The following is a 27990-nucleotide window of genomic DNA, read 5'->3' as shown; positions in this document are numbered from 1 at the left end:
TTGGAATTCGGCCAACCGAGGGCTGCCTGAGGCAGGACAACCCATATGTTATGACTGCAGTTGCATTCTTGAAGGACATCAAGAGAGAGTAAAATGGAGAGACGACAAGATTACTCTAAGCACAGTGCAGTAGAAAAGTTTATTACAGAAAAAGCTTACTTAACTCTGGTAAGAAAATACTGAAGTACCTAATTTATAATGGTCAGAAATGAATGACCTGTTCTACTCAGAACCGGTGCTCTTCATCCTTTCCCCGTACATACAACAATGCATTTCAGGGGAAGGAAATTAAGTGCAAGGCCAATCCATCCTGTAGCCCCTCCCTCAACGTCTTGCCAATGGAACAAATTCTCACCAATATCAGGCTGATGTTCAGACTTCACCAAAGCGGCCTGAGAAAGTACTCTTTTTCCAACACCTGATATGAGCTCATTAACCCATGCATGGGCAAGTGCATTACTAGGTAGTATTAAGTCACATCTCAAACCATGCTCATAAGAGGCAACACTGGGAAAGTACAGTTGTGTACACTTACCATAAATGTAGATGTTGAGTGTATGCACTATTGAAGTCAACACATTTGGGTTATCCCTGCCAGGGTAGCCCTCAGCCCGAATACCAGAGGCTTAGTATTTCTGCATCGGTTGCCATCGCTCCAAGACTGACGTCAGGTCATCAGTGTTATAAATTAAGGCAGCTGACACCACATTAGTTTTTCTTGTCATGTCAAAAGCCCCCAAGAGGGAGCTAGGTTACCACCTCCAGTAGAGAGTACATACCAAAACATCCTTGCAAGGATAGAGAGAAAGAGACAAGAGGGATGGAGGGAGGAAATATTGTTTCCCACAAGTTAAACAATTATTTACTTTGTCTGACATCGGCTGAGGCAAGAAAGAGTCCCCAACGGGGTACTTAGCTTTTTTTAGAAGTCTTCGGTAGCTGAAACCTCTGGATCTGACAGACCGGCACTTGCGAACAGCTTCTGCTTCGGGCACCGCGCGGCAAGAAAGACTGAGGAAAATGGCGTCGGCTGATGCCTTTATACCCCAGAAGCTCTGACGCCGGGAAAGTGCGACATCAGCGAGGCCAGACCCAGACTTTGGAATCCGATCAAGGGCTGCCTGAGGCAGGACAACCCATATGTTATGACTGCAGATGCATCCTTGAAGGACATCCAGGACTACAACAGTGAATACACTAACATCTACATTTATGGCAAGTGTACACAAAGTACAGTTTTGTACCTACCATAAATGTAGATGTCCGAGAGGAATGCATCTGCAGTCCTAACAAATGGGTTGTCCTGCCTCAGGCAGCCCTTCGGTCGGCCGGATTCCAAAGTCTGGGTCTGGCCTCGGCTGATGTCGCACTTCACCCGACGTCACTGCTACTGTCGACAGTATAAAGGCATCAGCCGACGCCATTTTCCTCAGTGTTTCTTGCCCCAGATGCCAGGTGCCCTCTAGGAAGGCTAAATTTGGATAAATGCAAATGATTCCAAATAGTAGAGAGCAAACAACAAATAAACATGTATGTACATATATACAAACAAATACACCATAATAGATTCCCCCAGCTAGCTATAAGATGGGCAAATACCCTAGGAGTACCACAGAGGGGAAGGAGGGCGGGTAATCCTGACTGCAGATGCATTCCTCTCGGACATCTACATTTATGGTAGGTACAAAACTGTACTATGTCCTTCAAGGATGCATCTGCAGTCCTAACAAATGGGTAGAATACCATAGCCAAACTGGGGAAGGAGGTACTAAGAAGATTATGGTGTAGTTAAGATCCCTTGCAAAACAGCAGTGGCAAAACCTGCTCGGGATCTGGAGTATAAAGGCAGATTATAATGCTTGGCAAATGTATGCACGGAGCTCCAAGTAGCAGCCTCTAAAATGTCTTTGGTAGCCACTCCTCGTATGAAAGCTGTAGTAGTGGCTGTAGCCCTTGTGGAGTGAGGTCTGATGTTTTCTGGAGTTGTCTTCCCATGAAAGGAATAACAAAATCTAATGCAATTTCCTACCCATTTTGAGATTGTCTGTTTTGAAATTGCTTTTCCTTCCATTCCTGCTGCATATGCTACCAGAAGCTGGTCAGTTTTTCTATTGTTTTTGGTTCTGTCCAGGTAGTAGCGCAATTGTCTGTGTACATCCAAGGTGTGCAGTAGTCTTTCCCCCCTGTTCTGTGGGTTGGGGAAGAATGTTGGTAGGTGGATAGCTTGGTTCAATGATACCCTGGAGACCACCTTTGGCATAAAAGTAGGGTTAGTTCTCAAGGACACTATCCTGATGGAAGATAAGGAAGGGCTGTACTGCCATTAATGCCTGTAATTCAGAAACCCTTCTTGCTGAAGTGATTGCAAGCAGGAAAGCAGTTTTCCAAGATAAGAACTGTAATTCTGCTGTTGCTGCTGGTTCAAAAGGGGGAAGAGTTAACTTTTCCAGCACAAAGTTCAGGTCCCATGTAGGCAGAGGTGGCTTCCTTGGAGGCTTTACATTTTTAATTCCTCTCAGAAACTGCCTGAGTAGAGGATGAAAGAAGACTGGAGGATCCATGTTGCATTCTGCTGAAATTGCTGCTGCATGAATCTTGATGGAGGAGTAAGACAGGCCATTGTGGAGAAGTTCTGCTAAATATTCCAGGATGTTAGCTATGTTTGCCAATGATACATTTTCTCCTTTTGCTGCACTCCAATTGAGGTATCTTTCCCATTTTGCTGAAAAAGTCTTCCTTGTGGAGGGTATGCGAGCCTCCAGGATAATGTATTTAACCCTCTGAGATAGCTCTGGGTTATTTTGTCTCACGTAAGATTCCAAGCAGCTAGCTGCAGTGTTTTCAAGTTTGGATGCAGGATCTTGAAGTTGTTCTGCGTTAGCAGCAGACGAACTAGAGGTAGAGGCCATGCGTGTGTCCGAGACATACTTCTCAGAAGCGGGTACCAATGCTGCCTCGGCCAGTCTGGAGCTATCAGTATGATCCTTGGGTGCTCTTCTTTGATCTTCAGTAGCACTTTGTGCATCAAAGGTAGAGGTGGGAATGCATATGCTGCTAGGTTTTCCCAACTGAAGGATAGGGAGTCCACCTTCCAAGCAAGTGGGTGGTATGTCCTTGTGCAGAATTTTCTCAATTGGTGGTTGTGTGGGGATGCGAACAGGTCTATTTCTGGTAGCCCCCATTTGTCTGTAATGGTTTTGAAGATGTCCGGATGCAGCATCCATTCATGGGCATCCGTGGTAGTTCTGCTTAATGTGTCTGCTAATATATTTTCTTTTCCTGGCACAAATAAGGCCTGGAGCTGAATGTTGAGGTTCAGGGCCACATTCCACAGGTCCATTGCCATCCGGCATAGAGGATATGAATGTGTGCCTCCCTGCTTGTTGATATACCACATAAAGTACAGTTTTGTACCTACCATAAATGTAGATGTCCGAACTGGATAGCATCTGCAGTCATAACAAGTGGGTTGTCCTGTCGTCAGGCAGCCCTTCAGTCGGCCGGATTCCAAAGTCTGGGTCCGGCTTCGGCTGATGTCGCACTCCACCCAACGTCATCTCTGTTGGTCTTCGGGTATAAAGGCATCAGCCGACGCCATTTTCCTCAGTGTTTCTTGCCCCAGATGCCAGTAGCCCTCTTGCAGGCTAAAATTTGGATAGATGCCAATGTTTCCAAATAGACAGAGGTAAACACAACAATAAGCATGAATGTACATATACAAAAACAAATACACCATAAAAGACTCCCCCCCCCCAACAGCTAGCTATTAGAAGGGTAAACACCCTAGGAGTACCACAGAGGGGATGGTGGGAGGGTAATCCTGACTGCAGATGCTATCCAGTTCGGACATCTACATTTATGGTAGGTACAAAACTGTACTATGTCCTTCATGGATGCATCTGCAGTCATAACAAGTGGGTAGAATACCATAGCCAACTAGGGGAGGAGGATAAAGGTAGATTATGGTGTGTTTAGGATCCCTTGCAGTACAGCAGTGGCAAACCCTGCTCGGGATCTGGAATATAGAGGCAAATTATAATGCTTGGCAAATGTATGCACGGAGGTCCAAGTAGCCTCAATAATGTCTTTGGTTGCCACTCCTCGTAAGAAGGCTGTGGTAGTGGCTGTTGCTCTTGTAGAATGAGGTCTTATGTTCTGTGGAATTGGTTTTCCATGGAAGGAGTAACAGAATCGTATGCAATTTCCTATCCATTTGGAGATTGTCTGTTTGGAAATAGCTTTTCCTTCCCTTCCTGTTGCATAGGCTACAAAAGTTGGTCAGTCTTTCTGCTATTTTTGTTCTGTCCAAGTAGTAGCGCAGCTGTCTATGTACATCCAAGGTATGCAGTATTCTTTCCCTCTGTTTTGTGGGTTGGGAAAGAAGGTAGGTAGGTGGATTGCCTGGTTTAAAGACACTCTGGATACCACCTTAGGCATAAATGTAGGATTAGTCCTCATGGACACTATCTTGGTGGAAGATTAGGAAGGGTTGCACTGCCATTAAGGCCTGTAGTTCTGAAACCCTCCTTGCTGAAGTAATTGCCAGTAGGAAAGCAGTTTTCCATGATAGGTGTTGTAGGTCTGCTGTTGCTGCTGGTTCAAAGGGTGCTAGTGTCAACTTTTCTAGCACAAAGTTTAAATCCCAAGCTGGTAATGGTGGTTTCCTTGGAGGTTTTACATTCTTGATTCCTCTGAGGAATTGTCTGAGCAAAGGGTGCGAAAAAACAGGTGTATCAAAGCTGTATTCTGCTGAAATAGCTGATGCATGTATCTTGATGGAGGAGTAGGACAGGCCTGAATGAAGAAGTTCGGCCAGATACTCCAGAATGTTAGGCATACCTATGTTTGACACATCTTTTCCTCTTTCCGTACTCCAGATGACAAACTTTTCCAGCATAGTTCCTTCTTGTTGAAGGTCTGCGTGCTTCCAGAATAATGTCTTTAACTCTTTGGGAAAGTTCTGGAATAGCTGCTGTTATGTGATGTTCCATGCAGTCAGTTGTAAGGTTTTTAGGTTTGGATGTATGATGCTGTAGTTCTGCGTTAACATCAAAGGCATCAGGGGAATTGTCCACATATTGTTCCGAGACATGCTCCTCAGTAGTGGGTACCAGTGTTGTCTTGGCCAGTTTGGAGCTATCAGGATTATCCTTGGACGTTCTTCCTTGATTTTTAGTAGTACCTTGTGTATCAAAGGAAGAGGCGGGAATGCATATGCTGTTAGGCCTTTCCAGTTGAAAGAGAGCGAATCCACTTTCCATGCTAATGGGTGGAATGTCCTTGTGCAGAATTTTTTGAGGTGGTGATTGAGAGGTGATGCGAATAGGTCTATCTGTGGCATTCCCCATTTCTTTGAGATGGTCTTGAAGATGTCCGGATGAAGCTTCCATTCGTGGGCATCCGAAGTGGTTCTGCTTAATATGTCTGCTAGGGTATTGTCTTTCCCTGGTACAAATATTGCCTGTAACTGGATGTTGTAGCTGAGTGCCAGGGTCCACAGCTCCAAGGTCATTCTGCATAGGGGGTATGAATGAGTGCCTCCCTGTTTGTTGATGTACCACATGACTGTGGTGTTGTCTGTCCTTATCAACTGGCCCTCTGAGAAATGGTTTGAACTTTTGGATTGCCAGTTTTACTGCCAGCATTTCTTTTAGGTTGATGTGCAGTTGAAGTTGATCCTGTGTCCACAATCCTTGCACGCATTTGTCCAGCATGTGTGCCCCCCATCCTAGGTCTGAAGCGTCTGTTGTGATGGTCTGGCTTGCTTGACATCTGCGAAAGGGTAGGCCTGGGTTTGACTGGCATGCCTGAGCCCACCATAGGAACTCCTGTTTTAAGCATGGAATTAGTGGGATTTCTGTTTCTAGACTGTGTCTGTGTTGGGACCATAAATTCTTTAGGTACCACTGTAGTTTTCTCATATGTAGTCTGGCAAATGGAACCAAGATTATGCATGATGCCATGAAGCCCAAGGCCTGCAGTGCTTTTCTTGCTGTTAACTTGTTCAGTTTTGTTAGTGCCAAGAAGTATAGGGGGAGTTCTTTTTGTTTTTCTGTAGTCAGGAATGCCATTTGTTTTACTGTGTCCAATTCCGCGCCCAAGAAAGTCCTTGTTTGGGATGGTATTAGCCTTGACTTTTGTAAATTGACTGTGTATCCCAGTGCTTGTAGCAAGTAAATGACCCTTTGTAAATCTGTTGTCAGCTTGCTTTTGCTGTCCCCTTGTAGCAGGCAGTCGTCCAGGTATGGGTAAATTTGAATTCCCTGAAGTCTGCAATGGCGATTACTGATGCCAGGCATTTTGTGAATACTCTGGCAGTAGATAAGCCAAAAGGCAATGCTGAGAATTGATAGTGCTCTGATCCTGCAAGAAATCTGAGGTATCTTCTGCAGATTGGTCGAATGGGGACGTGCAGGTATGCCTCCTTGAGATCTAGAGTTACCAGCCAAGACTCCTTGCCCAGCATGGGAAGAAGTTGCTGTAGGGTCAGCATTTTGAATTTTGGGACAATGATGTATGTATTTAAGGTGGACAGGTCGAGAATTGGTCTCCAACTTTTTCCTTTCTTGGAACTAGGAATAGTCTGGAGTAGAACCCCTTTCCTTGCTCTGCTGCTGGCACTCTTTCCACAGCTCTCATGTTTGCTAACTCCATTATCTGGCGTAGAGCCTCTGTTTTTTGATTTGGAGGTAGATTTGGCATTCCTCTTTTGACTGGAATAGTGTGGAAGTGAAACCGTAACCTTGATCTATGGTTTGTAAAATCCACTTGTCCTTTGTTATGTAGTGCCAGTTCTTTGAAAATAAGGTTAACTTTCCGCCTAGAGGAGCTGCTATTTGTTCCCTGGTAGGCGGGTTTAGGTTAAGTCACTGTGGTTGTGTTGATGTAGTGGCAGTAGCCGTGTCTGTGCCTCTGTTGTTACCTTGCCACTGTCTTCCTCTGTAGGCACCTCCTCTGGATTGGTTTCTGCCTCTGGAACGCCTATTCCTGCCCCTTTGAAATTTTGTGGAGTCAGGAAAGGACCAATTTTTGGCAGGCCAGTTCCTGCTAAACCTTGGGGGTTGAACCTGCAAGAAATCTTTAAGAGTTTGAACAGATTTTGCCTTTTCTTCCATTTTCTTCATAACCTGCTGGGCAGATGTACCAAACAAACTTGTCTTGTCCATAGGAGCATCTAGCAACTTAGCTTTAACATGATCCGTAAGGCTTGTTCCTTTTGCCATGCATCCCTTCTTATCACTGTCCCTGTCATGGCTGATCTAAATGAAGCCTCCAGTGCATCATAGCCACATTTTAAGGAATGGTTGCTAACCTGTTGTATGTTATTTACCATATCTAATACATATTTCTTATCAAGAGATTCATCAGTGGTTAGTTTTTAGTTAACTGATCCAGCATAAACTCTTGGTATTGTATCATGTGAAACTGACAGTTTAAAGCTCTAGCTGAGAGAGTAGCTGAAGTGTAGACCTTTTTACCCCATCTGTCTAATGACCTTGCTTCCCTTTCAGAAGGAATAGGGTTTTAGCTATGGTCGCTGCTACTGCCTTGGGGCCCTGGGATATAGTTTCTGGGTCTGCAAGTGGAGCCTTGTAAAGGTGGTGATGAGTATCTGGCACCCTGTAAAATCTGTCTGGTTTGGTAGGGGCTGGGGTAAACAATCTGGAGCGGAGCAAGCATCATTGAAAGCATCATCCACCACAGAGAGAACAGGGGGTATAGCCAAGGGCCTGTGCTGAGGGAGGTGCAGAAAGGTCCTAAGTCTTTTCTGGAGTCTGAAAAATCCTGTTGCTGCCATTGGAACTGTTCTCGCATGGCATGCAAAGTTTCCCCAAAGGAAAATTCTTCTGGTGGGGAAGCAGCTGGGATGGATTCTTCAGCATCAGAATCTTCAAAATTGGAGAAGGGAGCCTCTGGCTGGTCAGTTATGTCTGATTCATCAGCAGAATCATCAGAGGACACTGGCTCGGGGGGCTCTGCCCTAGGTCTCTTCTCTGGGGCTGAGAGGCCCTGTCTGGGTGAGATTGAGATCCTCTAATTAAAGAAATTAAATCTTCTGCCAAGGTAAGCATTTGAGAACTAGAAGAGGGCCTGGATGGGGTGGTTTAACAGGCACTGTTTTAGTAGTCTTGGTAGCTTTAGCCCTGGCGAAGGCCTTAATGGACATGGCTGCTGGAGGCCTAGCAGCACCACGTGCTGGGGTAGAAACATCCAAGGGATGGTGTCTGATAAGTCAACCACCGTAGTGGGTAAAATTTCTGAAGTCGTTCAAGAGTTGTAGCAGGGGCCTCAGTTGTAGGAATAGGTTCAGCTGTACTTTGTTCAGTTTTCGGTTTCGCCGAAACCGAGACTCATGGTTTGCTTGACCAAGGTTTCGCCGAAACCGCGACCGCAGTGTCGGTCTTTATCTTTGCGTTTTGCCAGATTGGGTAGTCGGAGGATCCGGCGGCATAATGTACGCAAAATCAGAACCGAAAAACTGTTCTGCGAACTCCGACCGACGCCTAAGCGTTCGTCGGTTGAAGGAAGCGCAGGCCGAACAGGCTGCTACGTCGTGGGCTGGGCCTAAACAAGGCAGACAGTAAGAGTGGAAATCTTTATGAGGTATTTGTTTCCCACAGTTTAAACAATTGTTAACTTTTGACATCGGCTGAGGCAAGAAAGAGTCCCCAACGGGGTACTTAGCTTTAGAAGTCTTCGAAGTAGTATTCGGTAGAAGTAATCTCTGGATCTGACCGACCGGCACTTGCGAACAGCTTCTGCTTCGGGCGCCACGCGGCAAGAAAGACTGAGGAAAATGGCGTCGGCTGATGCCTTTATACCCGAAGACCAACAGAGATGACGTCGGGTGGAGTGCGACATCAGCCGAAGCCGGACCCGGACTTTGGAATCCGGCCGACTGAAGGGCTGCCTGACGACAGGACAACCCACTTGTTATGACTGCAGATGCATCCATGAAGGACATCTGTGGTGTTGTCCGTCCTTATCAGCAAATGACCCTGTTGAAGAAACGGTCTGAATGTCTGAATTGCCTGTTTCACTGCCAGCATCTTTTTGATTTATGTGTAGGTTCAGTTGATCCTGTGCCCATAGGCCTTGTATACACTTGTCTGCCATGTGTGCCCCTCAACCTAGGTCTGAGGCGTCCGTGGTGATAGTCTGGCTTGGGTGAGGGCTGTGGAAAGGCAGTCCTTTGTTCAACTGACAGGCCTGAGCCCACCACAGGAATTCTTGCTTCAGGCATGGAATTATTGGAATTTGGGTTTCTAGGCTGTGCTTGTGCTAAGACCATAAATTCCTTAGGTACCATTGCAACTTCCTCATATGCAGTCTGGCATGTGGGATCAATATTATGCAGGATGCCATGTAACCCAGGGCTTGCAGGATTTTCCTTGCTGTAAGCTGGTTCTGCGTTGTTAATGCCTTGAAATAGAGTGGTAGTAGTTTTTGCTTTTCTGCTGTAAGAAATGCCATTTGATTTGATGTGTCCAGTTCTGCACCCAAGAATGTAATCCTTTGGGATGGTACCAGCCTTGACTTTTTTATGTTGACTGTGTATCCCAAGGCCTGCAGTAGGTGAATAACTTTTTCCAAATCTTTTGTTAATTTGATCTTGTTGTCCGCTTGTAGCAGGCAGTCGTCCAGGTATGGATAAATTTGAATTCCCTGAAGCCTGCAATGAGCAATTACTGATGCCAGGCATTTTGTGAATACTCTGGGCGCAGTAGATAAGCCAAAGGGCAATGCTGAGAATTGATAATGCTCTGATCCTGCAAGAAATCTGAGGTATCTTCTGCAATCTGGTCGAATAGGGACGTGCAGGTATGCCTCCTTGAGATCTAGAGTCACCAGCCAAGCCTCCTTGCCCAGCATGGGAAGAAGGTGCTGAAGGGTCAGCATTTTGAATTTTGGGACAATGAGATATGGGTTTAGAGCGGACAGGTCGATAATAGGCCTCCATTGGTTTTCTTTTCTTGGCACCAGGAAAAGTCTGGAATAAAATCCTTGTCCTTGTTCCATAGCTGGTACCTTTTCTATAGCTCTCATCCTTAGTAAGTGGTTGATTTGTCCTAGAGCGTTTGTCTTTTGGTTTGGTGGTAGGTTTGGCATTCCTCTCTTCCTTGGTAGAGTATGGAAGTGAAACCTGTAACCTTTGTCTATTGTCTGTAAAATCCATTTGTCTCCTGTAATGTAATGCCAGTTTACTGAGAATAAGGCTAGCTTTCCGCCTAAGGGTGCTTCTAGTTGTTCCCTGGTAGGCGGTATCAGAGCCAAGTCACTGCGTCTGTCCTGTGGAAGTGGCAGTAGCTGGATCTGCGGCAGTACTTCTCTGGTTGTTAGGCTGCCACTGACGTCCCCTGTAGGCACCTCTGGATTGACCTCTGCCTCGAGCGCCTATTTCTGCCTCTCTGTGCTCTGGTGTCTGGAAAGGACCAATTCTTCGAAGGCCAATTTCTACTAAACCTAGGAGGCTGGACCTGTAAGAAGTCCTTGACTGTTTGGACAGATTTTGCTTTTTCCTCCACCTTCTTTAACACTTGCTGTGCAGGGGAGCCAAACAAACTGAGTTTCTCCATGGGAGCATCTAGGAGCTTTGACTTTACATGGTCTGGTAGGGATTGCTCTTTTAACCATGCATGCCTTCTGATCACTGTACCAGTCATAGCTGATCTAAAGGAAGCCTCCAGTGCATCATAGCCGTATTTTAAGGAATGATTACTGACCTGCTGAGTGTTATGTACCAAATCCTGAAGGGACTTACGGTCTATAGGTTCAGGAGAGGATAGTTTTTTATTTAACTGATCTAACAAAAATTCCTGATACTGAATCATGTGGAATTGACAGTTTAAAGCCTTAGCCGAAAGAGTAGCAGAAGTATAAACTTTTTTACCCCATCTCTCTAATGCTCTAGATTCTCTTTCAGAGGGGAGGGGGTTTTTGGTAGCTGCTACAGCTTTGGGGCCTTGAGAAATACTTTCAGGATCTGCAATAGGAGCCTTATACAGGTGATAATGCGTGTCCGGGACCCTGTAGTATCTGTCGGGCTTAGCAGGGGCCGGAGGTAGAGAGTCAGGGGCAGTACAAGCATCATTGAATGCATCATCCACAACTGTTAGTACTGGAGGAATGGCTAAAGGCCTATGCTGTGGCAAATGCAAAAAGGTCCTGAGCCGTTTCCTAGAATCTGAAAAATCCTGGCCCTGCCATTGAAATTGTTCCCTCATAGCATGCAAGGTTTCCCCAAAAGAAAATTCCTCAGGAGGAGAGGCAGAAGGAATGGAGTCTTCTGCGTCAGAATCCTCATATGGAGAGTAAAGGCCTTCTGGAGGATTTGAATTTTCTGAATCATCAGAAGAATAATCCATAGAAACTGGTTCAGGGGGCTCTGCTCTAGGCCTCTTCTCTGGAGGGGGATGAGAGGCCCTGTCAGGGTGAGGTTGGGATCCCCTGATCAAAGAAATGAGATCCTCTGCCAGGCTAAGCATTTGGGAACTAGAGCTAGGCCTGTGTGAGGGGGTTTTAGAAGGCAAGGCCTTAGAAGATTTAGCTGCTTTAGCCCTAGAGAAAGCCTTGATAGACATGGATGCAGGGGGCCTAGCAGCTCCACGAGCAGGAGTAGATATGTCTAAAGGAATAGTATCTGATAAATCCTGGGTGCCTGCTACAGCAGGAGAAAATTCAGTAGCAGATTCAGCCATGCTGTGTGAGGCCTCGGCTGCAGGAGGAATGCTTTCGGCTGAAGGAAGAACCGAGGATTCGGTTTCAGCCGAAACAGAGACACTCGCGGTTGGCTTAACCGTGGTTTCGGCCGAAACCGCGGACCGCGAGTGTCGGTCCTTTTCCTTACGCTTTTTAGTTAATTGCGAAGTCGGATTCTCCGACGGCATTTTATAAGCAAAAGCGGGACCAAAAAACTCCTCCGCAAACTCCGACCGACGTCTAAGTGTCCGTCGGTTGAAGGAAGCACAGGCTAGACAAGCTGCTACGTCGTGGTCTGGGCCTAAACAAGGAAGGCAGTAAGAGTAGAAATCCTTATGAGGTATTTGTTTCCCACAAGTTAAACAATTATTTACTTTTTCTGACATCGGCCGAGGCAAGAAAGAGTCCCCAACGGGGTACTTAGCTTTTTAGAAGTCTTCGGTAGTAGAAATCTCTGGATCTGACCGACCGGCACTTGCGAACAGCTTCTGCTTCGGGCACCGCGCGGCAAGAAAGACTGAGGAAAATGGTGTCGGCTGATGCCTTTATACCCAATCGACAGTAGCAGTGACGTCGGGTGAAGTGCGACATCAGCCGAGGCCAGACCCAGACTTTGGAATCCGCCGATCAAGGGCTGCCTGAGGCAGGACAACCCATTTGTTAGGACTGCAGATGCATCCTTGAAGGACATCTGTACTATGTTCTTTGTGTTTCACTGTTGCAGTCATCACATTTGGGTTGATTACCAAAGCTGAAAAGGGTGGAGGCAGTCAAGATGACTGGGGGCTGGCTAGGATGCCCTGCAAGACTGCTGTGGCAAAGCCTGCCCTGGATTTGGAGAAGATAGGCAGGTGGTAATGCTTGAAGGTATAGTGTGGAAATAAAATTTGTATCCCTGGGAAACTATGTTGAGGACCCAACAGTCGTCGGTAATGGTGGCCCAGGTTCTTGTATGGAAGGAGTTTTTTCCTCCTAGGGGCAAGAGCAGGTGGGCAGAGGGAGGGGGTGGAAGAGTGAAGTCATTGCGAGTTCTTGCCATGGGGGGGGGGGGTGGCTTAGCACTCCCTGGTTTAGAAGATGAGTAACTCCATAGCTTAGATCTCTGCATTCTCTGAGGCTGCGGACTGGGGGGGCTGCTTCCCCGGGGTATGGGCTGAGCTGACCTGGAGGGGGCAGGAAAGGAGCAGTACTTGCCTACTGAACCTCGGTAGCTGGACCCGCAAAAAATCTGCATAGATTTAGCTTTTTCTTCCAACTTTAAGACCTCCTCTGCCTTGCTGCCAAATGAGCTATCTTTGTGCAATGGTGCACCCAATAATTTGGATTTGACATGGTCTGGTAAGGGCTGTTCCTTTAGCCAGGCATGCCTTCTAAGGCCAGAACCAATGACTGCTGACCTGCAAGATGCTTCTAGGGAATCAAAACCACATTGTAAGGTGTGCTTAGTTACCTGACTTGCAGAATGCTTTAAACTCTTGTCTTGTAACTATTTTCTGCACAAGCAGGAAGGGAAGATATTTTTTCTTTGAGGAGTTCGGTATGTTGCTGATATTTCAGCATATGAAACTGACAATTTAGTGCTCTAATAGCAACAGAGATGCATACTTTTTTACCCCATCTGTCTAATGCTCGGGAATCCCTGAGGGGTGGGTTTCTTAGCATAAATTACTTTAATTCCCTTAGGCCCTTGAGACATAACCTTGGGGTCAGCAGTAGGATTTTTGAATAGAAATTTGTGATAGTCAGGGACTCTAGTACCGGTCTGGTTTCCTGGGAGCAGGAGGGAGGGTGTCAGAGGTCAAACTGGATTCCATAAAATCACCCACAAGAGCCAGGACAGGAGGAATGGCCAGAGGTCTGTGCTATGAAAAATCTAGGAATTTTCTGAGTCTCTGACTAAGGGTAGTCCTGATATTCCCATTGGAAATGTTCCCTTAAGGTATATGCAGGGTTTCCCCAAAGAAAAAAGTCATCGGGTGAAGAGGCTGAAGGGATGGATTCCTCTGCATCAGAATTGTCATAAGCTGAGAGGGGTTTTCATATCTTCATAATCAGATGTATCAGAGTCATCGGACTAAAACTACTGGGGACAAATCTTTTCATAAGGTATTCCACCATTTTAAGCATCTGAGACGGAGGCAAGGAAGCGGGTGCCTGAGATTGGGTTGTCTGTTTCTTGGGTGTGGTTCGTACCCTGGGCCTTAGAAACTCAGTAGTTTTCAAAAGAAAAGTAGACGCAAAAGTCGGTCTGTCAAAACTCGGTAGTGCAAAGTACTTTCTCAGAAGCCGGTGCCTGCTCAGCGGCTCCATGCCCATCCAAAGCAGACAAATCCGCAGGATCCTTAGTTGGAGTCTCGAGGCATACTGGACTCCAAAAGGGTCTCAGTAGCAGCCTGCGAATCCACAGAAGCGGGCTTCAGGGGCTGCGAAAGTGCCTCACTGAGGACCGGAGAACTGGATACTACCTTACTGGAAGCGTCAGCAGTTTCAGACCTGTGCAGTCTGTCTTTATAGTACAGTTGTGCACACTTACCATAAATGTAGATATTACAGTGTATTCACTGTTGCAGACATTACATTTGGGGTAATCTGCTAGCAGGATGCCCTCAGTTGGCCTGAATAACAAAGTCTTGGGTCCTGCTTCGGTTGCAGTCTCCTCTTTCATGACATTAGGGGTATAAAACATGCAGCCAACGCCATTTTAATCATTTTTCTTGCCCCAGATGTCAGGTGCCCCCCAAATGGGGAGCAAAAATTATATATATATATATATATAGATATATATATATATATATATATATATGCATGCAATTTAGAACACAAAATTTATTTTCAACTAAAAGCAAATACACCAAAAAGGCTTTTGAGCATAGTGAAGGAAGGAAGAGGTATAAGAGACAAAAAAGGGGGCTGGCGGGTGGGTAACCCAGACTGCAACAGTGAATACACTCGAACATCTACATTTATGGTAAGTGTTCACAACTGTACTATGTTCTTCGTGTTTCACTGTTGGTCATTACATTTGGGTAGAATCCCAAAGCTATGGATGGGAGGAAAGAATTATACAGCATTAGGAGAAGCTATAAGGCCCTGCAGGACAGCAGTGGCAAAAAGCCTGCCCTGGATTTAGGAAAGAGAGGTAAATGGTAATGTTTGAATATATGAACTGAGCTCCAAGTAGCAGCTTATAGAATGTCTCCGGTAGGAACCCCTCTGAGAAAAGCTGCAGAAGTAGAAGCAGCCCTGGTGGAATGGGATCTGATCCCCTTGGGGACAGGTTTACCATGGTGCATGTAGCAGAAACGAATACAATGTCTTATCCATTTTGAAATAGTCTGTTTTGAAATAGCCTTCCCCTCTGCCCCTGCAGCAAATATCACCAGCAGATGCTCAGACTTTCTTAGAGATTTTGTCCTGTTTAAATAGAATCTTAGTTGTCTGTGTACATCCAATGAATGGAGAACCCACTCCCCATTGTTCTGCTGATTTGGGAAAAAAGTTGGCAGATGAATGGTCTGGTTAACAGCCAGACTGGATTCCACCTTAGACAAAGGATGGATTAGTCCTGAGGGCCACCCTGTCTGGATAAAAGATACTGAAAGGCTACACTGCCATGATAGCCTGCAGTTCTGAAATCCTTCTAGCTGAAGTGACTGCTAAAACAAAGGCAGTCTTCCAAGAAAGAAATGTTGTCTGCAGTAGCAGCGGATTCAAAAAGAGGTAGGGTAAGTTTTTCCACCACAAAATTGAGGTACCATGCAGGAGTTGGTGCTCTCCTGGGAGGTCTCAACTTCTTGGAACCCCCTGAGCTACTGCTTTATCAGGGGACGAGAAAAGAGAGGAGGCTCTGTGTTGTAATGAGCAGAGATAGCAGAGGCATGGATTTTTAAAGAAAAAGATAGGCCCTTGTGAAGCATCTCAGTGGAATATTGCAGAATGAGAAATATTGGCCATTGCTGTGTTTATTCCTTGTGCTTGGTTCCAGGCACAGAATCTCTTCAATCAGCATAAGATTTTCTAGTACTAGGCTTCTAGCCTCCAAAATGACATCCAACACAGGTTTACGGAGAGATGTGATGGGTGAAATTAGTTGATTAGCCATGCTGCAAGATTCAGTTTGGAGCAGAGTGTGCAGAGTTAGACAGTTCTGCTGAGACAATAGATAAGGTGTCTGTGGCAGGTACCACAGAGGAAGGTGACATTCCTTAGAAGCTGATACCAGTGTTGGCGAGGCCAGTCTCCAGCAATCAGAATCATGTTTTTCCTGTCTGACGTTTAGTAAAACCTTGGAGAGCAGAGGCAGAGGGGGAAAGGCATAGACTGATAGGTTTTTCCAGCTGAAGGATACAGCATCCACTTTCCAAGCTTTTTGTGATGAATTCTTATGCAGAATTTGTCTGAGATCTTTTTGCCTCTCCCCAAAACGATGTCTGGGCTCCCCCATTTTCGTGTCAACATGCTGAAGATTTGTGGATCCAGTTTCCATTCGTGTGGATCCATAAGATATCTGCTTAGTCTGCCAGAGTATTTTGCTTTCCTGGCAGGAATTGAGCTTGTAGATGTATTTGGTAGGTAAAGGCTGTGTTCCACAAGGCCATGGCTAGTCTGCCAAGAGAGTAGGAATGGGTACCCCCCTGCTTATGTACCACATAACTGTAGTGTTGTCCATCTTTATCAGTAGCTGTCCTGGATGAAGTAAGTCCTTGAAGGCTGTCAGAGCATTCTGTACTGCTAGCATTTCTTTCTGGTTGATATGTAGGTGCATTTGATTTGGGCTCCATTCGCCCTGAATGCATCTCCCTGCCAGATGGGCCCACCAAGCATAGTCTGATGCGTCTGTAGTCAGGATTTGGGCAGCAGGGGGTAGAATGAATGACAGTCTCTTGTTTCGGTGACAGGCCTCTGCCCACCATAGGAACTCCTGTTGCAGGCAAGGAATGAGAGGAATCATCGTTTCTAGGCTGTGACAATGTTGACTCCATAAGCTTTTTAGGTACCATTGAAGTTTCCTCATATGCAGTCTTGCATATGTAATTAGTAGAATGCAGGATGGCATGATCCCCAAAGCCTGCAGAATTTGTCTTGCAGATAGCTGGGTTTTTGTGGCTACTTGTTTTGAAGTATGTTATCAATTGCATTTGTCTGGAGTGAGATAAGCCATCTGGGCAGTTATATTCAAGTTTGTAACCAGGAATGTAATTATTTGAGAGGGTACCAGCTGTGATTTCTTGTTTATGGTGTACCCTCGGCATGTTAGAAGCGCCTTTTTACAAACGCCAGATGTTGCAGTGTCCTTGTTTTCTGCCTGAATTAGATAATCGTCCAAATAAGGATAAATTTGAATGTTTCTTTGCAAAATGCAATCACTGGTGCCAGGCACTTTGTGAAGACCCTGGGCGCAGTAGATAAGCTGAAGGGCATTGCAGAGAACTGGTAAGGCAAATAGTCTGCTTTGAAGCGGAGGTATCTTCTGCAAGATTCCCTGATTGGGATATGCAGGTAAGCCCAGTTTAGAGTTACCAACCAGGCATCCTTGCCTAGCATAGGCAGCAACTGTTGAGAGTCAGCATCTTGAATTTTGGAATGTCCAGGAAGGTATTTAGAATGGATAAGTCCAGAATTGGACGCCATACCTTACCTATTTTTTTCAAGTAAAATATCGCTAGATGTCTCCCATGAAATGAGGTCTCAAACCACACGGGATTATCTTGGTTAAAACTGTTTATTCCCATGGCACAATGCAGCAACCAAAACCTTTTTACTGGCTGCACTAAGGATCTGTTAAAAGGACCACTAAAGAGTAAAATTTTCTACTGGCCAGTCTAACCCAAAGTCTCCTGTGACTGGGTAAAGAAAGTCTATCCAGATTTTTCAGGGGGAGGAAGAAAGCATACTCTAGGAGGAAAGTAGCAGTCTGCCACCTTTTTCCTATTCTCAGTGCAATGCAGAGACTCCCAATTGTCAGCATATAAATAATCTAAAAACTACTCAATATGAAAAGCACTGTTTCTAAAATTAATACCCGCAATCAGCTGGCTAGCATTAAAACTGCAGCAAAAGTACCTTAATGGTATTTCTGATGGCATTTCTGAATACTTGATCACCCATCAATGGCCAACTATCATTCACTCCAAGTGAAAAACAGATACTGCTAGGGTGAGCACCCTCGGTTCACAAAGACACAAAAGAAAATAAAAATAATAATAACTGAGGAATGCACCATAAGCTGCGTATTCAATAACACCACCAAAGGTCCATAAAATCCAACATTTAATATAGCTGAAAGACAAAAGTATAAAAACTGCAGTAAGGTAAGCGCTTTCACGTTTGAGTCAACTCTTCTTCAGACATCAAATGCAGTCAAAAACCAATGTGTTTAAATACAGGAAATGACATCACTGCCTATTCAGGTGCAGTAAATCAAAACATTATGACAATAAATATAAGATAACACATCAACATCAAATAATTAATATAACACTAGGCCAAAGCAACGTCAAGGAAGGTAAAGTAATTACTTAATGCTTGTAATTAATAAATATATATGAATGTATATATAAAATATTACGACTAATGCTTTAATGGTCTATTAGCCAAAAACGGCTTAAGGGTAACTGTCATTAAGCCCATATTTATGGGCTTGAAGTTTCAAGATCCATTTGCCTTCCTTCTCTTCCGTAAAATTTTTAATATTACCTAACCTCCCACTTCTCAAAACCAATTCCAAGACCTTAAATTTAAAAGTGTGTGAAAGTCCATTGACAATAACATGTTGCGCCAAGGCATTGGTTGTGTTGCTCCTATCAATGGCATAAATGTGTTCTCTAATGCGTTCTCTTAAGCGCCTATTAGTCTTACCAACGTAAAACTTTTGACATTGTTGACATTCCGCTACATAAATAACATCAGTGGATTTACAATCAGCATAGTGTTTAAACTCACAGACACATCCTGTTACTGGATGTATAAAATTATTAGAGTCAGCTATGTATTTACATTGGTTACAGGAGCGGTAGGGGAAAGTACCACATCTGCCAGAATGTAAAGTACCTGCAATATTACTATCATAACACAACAACCTATTGAGAGACAGCATGTTCTTATAAGCTATACGTGGTTTATCTTCGATAAGATTTTTAATGCTGTCATCCATTAACAAGAGTTTCCAATTGTTGTTTAATATTCTACTAATGTGTGTGTTCCTATTGGTATAAGGTATTGTTAACCTATTAACATGACTATTGTCATGTTTCCTGATGACTATTGATGTAGAGTTGCCTCTTTTCATCAAAGGTGCACCAGGACCTGCTCTTAGTCTATCACATTCTAGTATGTCATTACGAACCTCATGGCCATTATAACCTCTAGATATGAAATTCGCAGTCAATTGTGCTTTACTGCATTCAAAACTAGTGTCTTGTGTAGTCAATCTAGATATTCTCATAGCCTGATTTCAAACAATGTTCCTATGCACATGCTTAGGATGCATGCTATTACGGTGCAAAAGATTGTTCTTCCAACAGGATTTTCTGTAAAGTTCCGTGTCAAAGCCATTAGGAACCATAACGACTCTATCTAAGAACTCAATAGCACTAAATGAATAGGAACATTCAAACAAAGAAACTCAGTGGTAGCATTCAAATAGGTCACAAATTCCATAAGCTGTTCAACCGAACTGCCCCAAATGATAAAAACATCATCCACAAACCTGTTGTAGTATTTCAGATATTTACCAAAAACATCATTGTTGTTAAAGACGAAGGTATCCTCCCAATGTGCCAACACCAAATTAGCATAAGCGTTGGCACATGGGGTACCCATCGCTACCCCTTTGGTTTGTAAATAATAACATTTATCATACAACAATACGTTGTTCTCCAATATAAGTTCCAAGAGGGACATCCATCTACATATCTTATCATTAGGAATACTCTTCTTCACAAAGAAAAGCCTAATAAATTCCATGCCAATTTCATTCGGTATTGATGTAAACAATGACTTGACGTCAAGTGTTACTAATAAATCATCATTACAAAAAAAAGAAGAATCCACAAATGCTGATAAATTCTCCAAAAAGTGCGTAGTATCTCTAAGGACCTGAGCAACCCCCATTACTATGGGTTTGAACATTTTGTCCAAGTAAATGGAGAGGGGCTCGGTGAGCCATCCTCTACTGGACACAATGGGTCTCAAGGGAGGATTCAAAAGTTCCTTATGAATTTTAGGGAGCCCTCTGAATGAAGGAACAAGGGGATTGTCAACCAAAAAATATTTATACAATTCGTCATCAATAACATTAGTAATCAGCAAGTCATAAAGGTAACTGTGTACTCTTCTAATCAAACTGTTAAGGTCATAATTATGCAGTGGCAAATAAGTGTCTTTATCAGATAACATTGTTTCCATTTTATCACAATACATAGATTTGTCCATAATGACTACCGCACCTCCTTTATCAGCTGTCATTGTCAACAATGTCAAACGTTTTACGTTGGTAAGACTAATAGGCGCTTAAGAGAACGCATTAGAGAACACATTTATGCCATTGATAGGAGCAACACAACCAATGCCTTGGCGCAACATGTTATTGTCAATGGACTTTCACACACTTTTAAATTTAAGGTCTTGGAATTGGTTTTGAGAAGTGGGAGGTTAGGTAATATTAAAAATTTTACGGAAGAAGAGGAAGGCAAATGGATCTTGAAACTTCAAGCCCATAAATATGGGCTTAATTACCCTTAAGCCGTTTTTGGCTAATAGACCATTAAAGCATTAGTCGTAATATTTTATATATACATTCATATATATTTATTAATTACAAGCATTAAGTAATTACTTTACCTTCCTTGACGTTGCTTTGGCCTAGTGTTATATTAATTATTTGATGTTGATGTGTTATCTTATATTTATTGTCATAATGTTTTGATTTACTGCACCTGAATAGGCAGTGATGTCATTTCCTGTATTTAAACACATTGGTTTTTGACTGCATTTGATGTCTGAAGAAGCGTCGACTCAAACGTGAAAGCGCTTACCTTACTGCAGTTTTTATACTTTTGTCTTTCAGCTATATTAAATGTTGGATTTTATGGACCTTTGGTGTTCTTATTGAATATGCAGCTTATGGTGCATTCCTCGGTTATTTTTATTTTCTTTTGTGTCTTTGTGAACCGAGGGTGCTCAACCTAGCAGTATCTGTTTTTCACTTGGATTGTTGCTTTTAATTTACTGCTAGGACATGGCTGCTTCACCAGTTAATCGAACCAGCGTTCTTGATGTGGAATGTGCTCTTGGATTGGAAAGTCTAGTCGCTATGTCAGCTAATCCCTTGTTGAAGCTGACAACTAGCGATCTGAACAACGAAAATAGCACAGCTGATAATTTTAAACATAACATGAATGTTACTCTAACAACCAGGAAGTTAGAGAATAAATTACTAAAACTACGTAATGTGCAGTGGCAGAAACTGCACATGGAAGCAAGTCTCCATTTCAAGCTAGTTCCCAGGGGTTTAAGGGTGTTGAAGATGCCCACCTTCGGAACTACGCAGCCGGACCTTTTAGCCAAGTGGCAAAAATTGAATCTCGACACTAGTTTTACTTATATCAAGATCCTTATTGAACATTATGATATGGCAATACGAGAGCTGACGGTTGAGATAATGAAACTCGAGAATGAACTGCTAAGAGTTTTTGGGGCACCGTGAACTAACCACACTTAATAGCGACCTCAAGCTCATGTTAAACTCCATTGATACCAAGTCCTTGCAGGACAAAAAGAAGTTGGAGAGGGATTTCCTTGATTTTCAAAAGGGCCAGGTCTTTTCCTGGCCTCGAGACCAACCTCAACATAACACCAACAAGGTGAGCAATGTGATTAATTCCACCAGTGCCAATACCAATGTGTCGAGAACTGATGTTTCACAACGGATTCCCGTTTCCAAGGCAACAGCCACCAGTAATACGCATGGCATCGTCGACAAAGTTATTCCGACGCACTTGAGTTCAGACAAGGGGCTCGCCCCCACTACGACGTCATCAGTGAGCATGAACGACGCAGTCATTTTATCTCCTTCAGTGCATTCCACTCTCACTAATGGTAGCACTATTTCTTCGAATACGAAGCCACGACAAGTTTTGGTTGAAGCCCTTATCCATGCTGAAGGGCACGCCAACAACATTATTACCACTCCGATGACACCAGGGGTGCTTGAAACGAGAGGATTGAAAGATACACGTCCTAAGCTTTTACCCGTTGATACCCAGGCAATTATGGTTGAAGAAGATGTTCTTGGCGTGGGTGAAGGGTATCCTTTTCCGTTGCCCTTCAAACCTTTCGAGAGACGGACTTGGTCTCCACAAGGCACGGCAATAAAAAGGAAGAACATGGAAGAAGTCTCGCAACAAACGAAGAGACAGTTGAGATGAATTCACATGACTTGGTTGTTAACATTTCCAGGTATGTACTAAATGTACATGAGTTGTCTGTGTTGAACAGAGGCTTAGGTTTTATACCCTCTAGCTGTAACGAGCTCACAGATACGATTGTTGACATAAAACTCTTTACCAGGAATTTAGGTTTGAAGCTGTTATATGGTGTTAATAGTAATGAAACAGATGTCAATGTTCACAATATATTCAGGAAGCCTTCTACGTTTATACCTCAGCAACATCCTTTGCTAGAGGCTTTTGAACAAGCTTGTGAGAGTGACATCTTTGATTTATACAATAATAGAGAGATGAAATCCGATTTTTTTAATACCACCATGGATGAAAGGGAGGCTATAATCAGTTTGAAGAACAATGACTCAATCACCATTAGGCAAGCTGATAAAGGAGGTGCGGTAGTCATTATGGACAAATCTATGTATTGTGATAAAATGGAAACAATGTTATCTGATAAAGACACTTATTTGCCACTGCATAATTATGACCTTAACAGTTTGATTAGAAGAGTACACAGTTACCTTTATGACTTGCTGATTACTAATGTTATTGATGACGAATTGTATAAATATTTTTTGGTTGACAATCCCCTTGTTCCTTCATTCAGAGGGCTCCCTAAAATTCATAAGGAACTTTTGGATCCTCCCTTGAGACCCATTGTGTCCAGTAGAGGATGGCTCACCGAGCCCCTCTCCATTTACTTGGACAAAATGTTCAAACCCATAGTAATGGGGGTTGCTCAGGTCCTTAGAGATACTACGCACTTTTTGGAGAATTTATCAGCATTTGTGGATTCTTCTTTTTTTTGTAATGATGATTTATTAGTAACACTTGACGTCAAGTCATTGTTTACATCAATACCGAATGAAATTGGCATGGAATTTATTAGGCTTTTCTTTGTGAAGAAGAGTATTCCTAATGATAAGATATGTAGATGGATGTCCCTCTTGGAACTTATATTGGAGAACAACGTATTGTTGTATGATAAATGTTATTATTTACAAACCAAAGGGGTAGCGATGGGTACCCCATGTGCCAACGCTTATGCTAATTTGGTGTTGGCACATTGGGAGGATACCTTCGTCTTTAACAACAATGATGTTTTTGGTAAATATCTGAAATACTACAACAGGTTTGTGGATGATGTTTTTATCATTTGGGGCAGTTCGGTTGAACAGCTTATGGAATTTGTGACCTATTTGAATGCTACCACTGAGATTCTTTGTTTTGAATGTTCCTATTCATTTAGTGCTATTGAGTTCTTAGATGTTAGAGTCGTTATGGTTCCTAATGGCTTTGACACGGAACTTTACAGAAAATCCTGTTGGAAGAACAATCTTTTGCACCGTAATAGCATGCATCCTAAGCATGTGCATAGGAACATTGTTTGAAATCAGGCTATGAGAATATCTAGATTGACTACACAAGACACTACTTTTGAACGCAGTAAAGCACAACTGACTGCGAATTTCATATCTAGAGGTTATAATGGCCATGAGGTTCGTAATGACATACTAGAATGTGATAGACTAAGAGCAGGTCCTGGTGCACCTTTGATGAAAAGAGGCAACTCTACATCAATAGTCACCAGGAAACATGACAATAGTCATGTTAATAGGTTAACAATACCTTATACCAATAGGAACACACACATTACTAGAATATTAAACAATTGGAAACTCTTGTTAATGGATGACAGCATTAAAAATCTCATCGAAGATAAACCACGTATAGCTTATAAGAACATGCTGTCTCTCAATAGGTTGTTGTGTTATAGTAATATTGCAGGTACTTTACATTCTGACAGATGTGGTACTTTCCCCTGCCGCTCCTGTAACCAATGTAAATACATAGCTGACTAATAATTTTATACATCCAGTAACAGGACGTGTCTATGCGTTTAAACACTATGCTGATTGTAAATCCACTGATGTTATTTATGTAGCGGAATGTGAACAATGTCAAAAGTTTTACGTTGGTAAGACTAATAGGCGCTTAAGAGAACGCATTAGAGAACACATTTATGCCATTGATAGGAGCAACACAACCAATGCCTTGGCGCAACATGTTATTGTCAATGGACTTTCACACACTTTTAAATTTAAGGTCTTGGAATTGGTTTTGAGAAGTGGGAGGTTAGGTAATATTAAAAATTTTACGGAAGAAAAGGAAGGCAAATGGATCTTGAAACTTCAAGCCCATAAATATGGGCTTAATGACAGAGTTACCCTTAAGCCGTTTTTGGCTAATAGACCATTAAAGCATTAGTCGTAATATTTTATATATACATTCATATATATTTATTAATTACAAGCATTAAGTAATTACTTTACCTTCCTTGACGTTGCTTTGGCCTAGTGTTATATTAATTATTTGATGTTGATGTGTTATCTTATATTTATTGTCATAATGTTTTGATTTACTGCACCTGAATAGGCAGTGATGTCATTTCCTGTATTTAAACACATTGGTTTTTGACTGCATTTGATGTCTGAAGAAGCGTGGACTCAACGTGAAAGCACTTACCTTACTGCAGTTTTTATACTTTTGTCTTTCAGCTATATTAAATGTTGGATTTTATGGACCTGTGGTGTTCTTATTGAATATGCAGCTTATGGTGCATTCCTCGGTTATTTTTATTTTCTTAACTATCATTCACTACTACACTGGAAAGTTGGAATTTAATTGTAAAGGTAAGTTAATATTAATTTTCATTTATCCTTCTGTTCACTGGGAAAGTCTGAATAAGCTAGTGGCCTCTTCAGGGGGGACCAGGTTGTCTTTATATTAGTAGATGAATTTGGGAAGGGCAGCAAGGAACTTCTCTAAACAGGTGCCCCACCTCCAGCTACCATCAACTCAGATGGTATCTTGATTTAAAGTTTCATTTGAAGTAGGACACGCAGAAATGCAGCACCCCCCCCATATGCTGCACTTCAGTGCCAGTAATTCAGCTACATGCACACACACACAAACACACACAAACACACACAAACACACACAAACACACACAAACACACACAAACACACACACACACACACACACACACACACACGAACACACACAAACACACACAAACACACACACACACACACACAAACACACAAACAAACACACACAAACACACACAAACACACACAAACACACACAAACACACACAAACACACACAAACACACACAAACACACACAAACACACACAAACACACACAAACACACACAAACACACACAAACACACACAAACACACACACAAACACACACAAACACACACAAACACACACAAACACACACAAACACACACAAACACACACAAACACACACAAACACACACAAACACACACAAAGTTTTGTACCTACCATAAATGTAGATGTCCGATAGGTATGCATCTGCAGTCATCACATATGGGTTGTCCTGCCTCAGGCAGCCCTTCGGTCGGACGGATTCCAAAGTCTGGGTCCAGCGTTGGCTGATGTCGCCCTTTCCCCGACGTCAGAGCGCCTGGGGTATAAAAGCGTCAGCCAACGCCATCTTCCTCTGTTTCTTGCCCCAAATGCCAGGTGCCCTCAAAGGAAGGCTAAATTTGGAGAAATGCAATAAATTCCAAACATGCACAGAAATATATATATATATATCTATATATCTATATATCTATATCTATATATATCTATATCTATATATATCTATATATATATATATAAATAAAACAAATACACCATAATAGATGACCCCAGCTAGCTATGAGGGAAAAGTACCCAATAAATACCCAAGAGGGGAAGGAGACTGCAGATGCATACCTATCGGACATCTACATTTATGGTAGGTACAAAACTGTACTATGTCCTTCAAGGATGCATCTGCAGTCATCACATATGGGTAGAATACCATAGCCAAACTGGGGGTGGAGGATCTATGTAAAGGATGGTGTAGCTAAAATGCCCTGCAGGACTGCCGTAGCAAAGCCTGCTCTGGATCTGGAATATAAAGGTAAACTGTAATGCTTGGAAAATGTATGCACGGAGCTCCATGTAGCAGCTTCTAAAATGTCCTTGGTAGCCACCCCTCTTAAGAAGGCTGTGGAGGTGGCTGTGGCTCTGGTCGAATGAGGTCTAATGTTAGCTGGCACAGTTTTTCCATGAAAGGAATAACAAAAACGAATGCAATTCCCTATCCATTTTGAAATTGTCTGTTTGGAAATTGCTTTTCCTTGTGCACCAGCAGCATATGCTACCAACTGGTCAGTTTTTCTGTAGCTTTTAGTTCTGTCCAAGTAGTAGCGCAACTGTCTGTGTATGTCCAGGGTGTGCAGATGTTGCTCCCCTTTGTTTTGTGGATTTGGAAAGAAGGTAGGCAGGTGAATAGCTTGGTTTAATGAGACCCTGGATACCACCTTTGGCATAAATGAAGGATTGGTTCTCAATGAGACTCTGTCCTGATGAAAAAGAAATGGCTGTACTGCCACGAGGGCCTGCAACTCGGATACTCTTCTTGCTGAGGTTATGGCCAGAAGGAAGGCAGTCTTCCAAGACAGGAACTGTAGTTCTGCAGATGCTGCTGGCTCAAAGGGAGGCAGAGTTAGTTTTCCCAACACGAAGTTAAGGTCCCAAGTAGGCACTGGAGGTTTCCTTGGAGGATTTATGTTTTTAATTCCTCTTAGAAACTGTCTTAGGGGAGGCTGAGAAAAGACAGGTGGATCAGAATTGTACTCTGCTGAAATTGCTGAAGCATGAATTTTAATGGAAGAGTAAGACAGGCCATTGTGGAGCATTTCTGCCAAGTATTCCATGATATGTGCCATGTTCATCACTGTCGCATCTAGGCCCTTTGTGGTGCTCCAAGTGTGAAATCTTTTCCATTTTGCTGAATATGCCTTTCTTGTGGAAGGCCGGCGAGCTTCCATGATGATATCCTTCACTCTCTTGGATAGCTTATCCCGAGGAGTCGTCAAGGTATTTTCCAGGCTGTTAGTTGCAAGGTTTTCAGGTTGGAATGCAGAGTTTTGTAATTGTGCTGTCAGGAGAAGTGGCCATTGAGGAAGAGGCCATGGTTTCGTGCGTGACATGCTCTAACAGTGGGTACCAGTGCTGTATTGGCCAGTCCGGAGCTATCAGAATCACTTTTGGCTGCTCTGTCCTGATCTTCAGTAAGACCTTGGTCATTATTGGAAGAGGTGGAAATGCATACACTGTTAGAGTTCTCCAGCTGAAAGAGAGGGCGTCCACTTTCCATGCTTGTGGGTGGTATGTCCTTGAGCAGAATTTCTTCAGCTGATTGTGGGGGAGGCAAAAAGATGCATGTCCGGCCTTCCCCATGATTGTGTTATCTGCAGGAAGATGCCTGGGTGCAGCATCCATTCGTGTGCATCCATGATATTTCTGCTTAAGCTGTCCGCCAGTATATTGTCTTTTCCTGGCACAAACTGGGAGTGCAGCTCTATACTGAGTTTCAAGGAAAGTTCCCATAGATTCATTGCCAGTCTGCAAAGAGGGTAGGAACGGATGCCTCCTTGCTTGTTTATGTACCACATAACTGTGGTGTTGTCTGTCCTTATTAGCAGGTGGCCTTGATGCAGAAAGAGTCTGAAGGCCTCGATTGCATGCATCACTGCCAGCATTTCCTTTCGGTTTATGTGCATGCGTAGCTCCTTTTGTGACCATGGTCCTTGAATACATCTGCCCTACATGTGTGCTCCCTAACCGTGGTCTGAAGCGTCAGTTGTAATGGTTTGGCTGGCTATTGGTTTGCTGAAGGGCAGACCCCTGTTTAACTGGCTTGCTTGAGCCCACCACAGAAATTCCTTTTGGAGGCATGGAATGAGTGGGATCAAAGTTTCTAAGCTGCGACTG

The 27990-nt window shown here is 43.3% G+C and overlaps 1 protein-coding gene across 1 annotated transcript in view; it reads right to left on the bottom strand.

Moving 5' to 3' along the window:
• Positions 1–27990, bottom strand: part of EEF1G (eukaryotic translation elongation factor 1 gamma) — a gene marked incomplete at its 5' end in the record, with an annotated part of 807249 nt that overhangs the window by 17877 nt on the left and 761382 nt on the right.

This window comes from Protopterus annectens, chromosome 6.part1 (genome assembly GCF_019279795.1).
Source record: "Protopterus annectens isolate FY-2018-M chromosome 6.part1, PAN1.0, whole genome shotgun sequence".
In the NCBI taxonomy this organism is placed as follows: domain Eukaryota; kingdom Metazoa; phylum Chordata; order Ceratodontiformes; family Protopteridae; genus Protopterus; species Protopterus annectens.
Note: the sequence above shows the minus strand (reverse complement) of the source record. Positions and strands in the feature narration are given on the sequence as shown.